Source organism: Adiantum capillus-veneris, chromosome 17 (genome assembly GCF_014529385.1).
Source record: "Adiantum capillus-veneris isolate H3 chromosome 17, ASM1452938v2, whole genome shotgun sequence".
Taxonomy (NCBI): domain Eukaryota; kingdom Viridiplantae; phylum Streptophyta; class Polypodiopsida; order Polypodiales; family Pteridaceae; genus Adiantum; species Adiantum capillus-veneris.
The window spans coordinates 126,501,458-126,504,560 of NC_140947.1; the positions used below are offsets into that span (position 1 = coordinate 126,501,458).

Below are 3,103 nucleotides of genomic sequence, written 5' to 3' on the forward strand. Positions count from 1 at the left end.
CTTTTATGTCCTGTTAGGTTACCATTCTAGTGTTAAATGTTACAAGACGCATAAGATAGATAGAGAGAGATATTCATCTGCTGGAGAGTCGGCCTGGGTCAAATGAAAAGCCATAGGCTCTCCCCAGTATAGTGTAAACTCTACCTGGATCAAAAACATGGCATTGAGTACAGCTGTCATAGCATCGATCTTCAATTCCCTGTATCCATACACTGGCTTCATACATAGAACAAGCTTGTAAACCAACCTGTGAAGCATCCCCACCATATCGCATGATTTTCTCACCTGCTAGAGAGCTCTCCATAGCATAATCCTCTTCAAAAAATCTTGGCAACCGATACAAAGATAATTGTAGAGCAACCTTCAACACCATATGTATCCATAGAATAGCATAAAGTAGTAATACACTCCAATTTGCCTCCACCTAGTGCATATCCAAGCCTACATGTTTTCCAAGCATACCCTCTATTGTAGGTTCTTCAAATGGCATACACTCCATACCTGACTCACCATGCCACTCTTTGTCTACCATAGCCTTCGACACTTCATCTTCAACCACTTCATGCGACAGCAAATTGGATTGCTCAACCACCTTCGCGTGCTCTTCAAGGATTTTGTCTACGACCACATCATTTGCTAAGCGAGAAAGAAATCCATGATCTATTACCTCATCTTCTGGTAGGTCCACATCACCAACACCTTCTGGAATGCACTGCCACTCTTCAACACAATCGGTAGGGCAAGGTTGCCCAACCCCCTAGCTAGCTTCTTCATGTACAGCTTTGACCATCGCTTTGTCAACATCTTCAAACTTGTCCTGTAAGCTCTTATCCATAGCTTCCTTTGATTCTTCATGTATACACACTTCGACCAAGATCCCATCCTTGCTAGCCAGGCTAACATACTCTTATATAGCAGCACACCAAATTGGAGGTACAAACTGAAACGAATGATCAGAATGGTTTACCAATGGCAAAGTAGCTACCTCTTTGACGCTTGAGCTTCCCTTTGGCTTCATGGCATGACGCAACTCCATTGCCGATCTATATCCATAGTTTGCCAGCTTCAACAAACCCATCTCCAGCTTCTTCTTTGCTTTCGTGCTATTTTCCTTTGCCAAGCAAACCATTTGCTCATAGTCCTCTGCACCACCGCACTCGACCTTCTCTTTGATTCGCAGGTGCAAGCAAGCTAGGAACTGCTCTCGCTTGAAATGGTCCCCATTTCGCACACATGTAACAGCAACTAGTCTCTCCCAAATAGACTCAAATTTACCACAAAAAAAAAAAACTTCACTTACATCCTGCTTTAGCTTTTTCAATTGTTCACCCAGGTCCGGTGGAAAAACCCGCTTCTGAAAATCTTCACAAAGTGTTTGCAAATCTTGCTCATCGACTACCAATTTGCAACCTTCAATCCTTCAAACCAAGCTTTGGCTCGTCCTTGTAGAACCAATGGTAGGGCCTTCAACTTGGCTTCATGGCCACAAATTCTCAACTACAACAGGTATAGCTCTAGATCCGAAAACCAATCCGCAGCCTCTTCTTCTCCAGCAAGCACAAGTCAATATCATGCATCATCTTCACGCTTTAAAACTTCACCGAGGAGCAATCAATAGAGGCAACACTGCTGGGATGGGGGAAATGGGAACACACACCGTATACAAACTAGATGCCTCTCTGTAGCCCAAAAGATATCCAACACCCCAAGCCACACAGAATCTCACACACATGCACTCACTTTTTGCAAACTTCCAATGGACAGGCTTGCCTACTAGCATTTCCGAATATACACACTCACACTCGGAGGCGACACACGCCTCAACCACACAAATAAAAAACTCACTCAATCATTCTCTCCCTCCCTCTCTGCACAAAACCATACACAAAACCCGGAGCCAACGCTAACACGGGCGTATTAGGGCACGAGACGAGATAGACGAGTAGAAACAAGTGGACTTAGACATCACAAACATAACCCGGCAATGACTGCTATCCTTGCTTCAAAACAACCTAGATACACAATCTTCAAGGGACACACTCTTGAACCTTTTTTGCCACCTGCTGAACAACCACCGAAGCCCTCGTTGGCTTCTTCTTGTCCAAAGCTCCTCAATCGATTCACCTCTCCATGCATATGCAGCCCCTTGCTGGTCTTTACTCGCAGATGGTGGCCCCCTTCAAGCTTCTTGCAGCCCCTCGTGACTGCAATCACAGCCACCACTGGTGTCCTCCCGTGCTCTGCTATCTCTCCTTTCGTCCTCTCCTGGCAGCTCTCTTTGGGGCACCTCCCTCATGACCCGACCATGGCCAGCTCCTTGACGGCCCTTCCTTGCCTCCCAAGTGATGTACCTCCTCCTATTGCCACCCTGTGGCGGCCTTCCTTTGTCTGCTGTCAGCCAGTCCCATCACCTCCTTGATGGGGTAACCCTGCAGCCTTCTCCTGTCTGTAGCCAGTCCGCCGCTCAGCTCGGCCTTCCCTCTCCTTCAAGACCTGTCCACGGGTGTACCCCTGCACCTGGAAACTTGCCCTACCTCTCAGGTCGCGACCTCTCGTCAAGCCAACCGCTCTCCTGCATAGCTGGCTGCCGCTTCTTGTATGGCGGGCTGCTCCCCACTTGATATCCAACTCCAGCCCTGGATTTTTTGATGGGCTGCAGCCCACGGTCCTCTGACCGTGGTGACCCCCTGAACCTAGCAACCCCCCCTCCTACATGGCCCTCAAGTGGCGCAACCTGCTTTCTTTCCATATGCAGTCGGGTGCCTCCCCTGCTATTCTTGGGCGACCTCCCTTAATAGTGCTACCTCCTCTGATAGTTGCATGCCTTTTAAAACTTAAAGCCTTCCAAAAAAAACAATTCCCCTTCTGAGGGGCATTCCCACTGAAGGCAATCCGAAGGCAATCGACACTCGGCCATAGTGAGAACAGCCCTTCATATCATTCCACAAGGGCGCATCCTATACCAAAGCTTGATAGCCACAAAAGAGCATAAAAAAAGCTTCAAGGTGTCAAGATATCCGCCAATAGAAGCGCCGATCGTCACGAACGTCGACAACATCAAAGGGAAATCCTCTTGCTCGAGGACTGGATTGACAAACAGAAA

At 47.7% G+C, this 3,103-nt stretch overlaps 2 pseudogenes; one reads left to right on the forward strand and one right to left on the reverse strand.

The window, feature by feature from the left end:
* Positions 1–380: 380 nt before the first annotated feature.
* Positions 381–1,129, reverse strand: LOC147438034 (uncharacterized; annotated as a pseudogene).
* Positions 1,130–1,310: 181 nt separating this feature from the next.
* Positions 1,311–2,691, forward strand: LOC147438035 (uncharacterized; annotated as a pseudogene).
* The last annotated feature ends 412 nt before the right edge of the window (positions 2,692–3,103 follow it).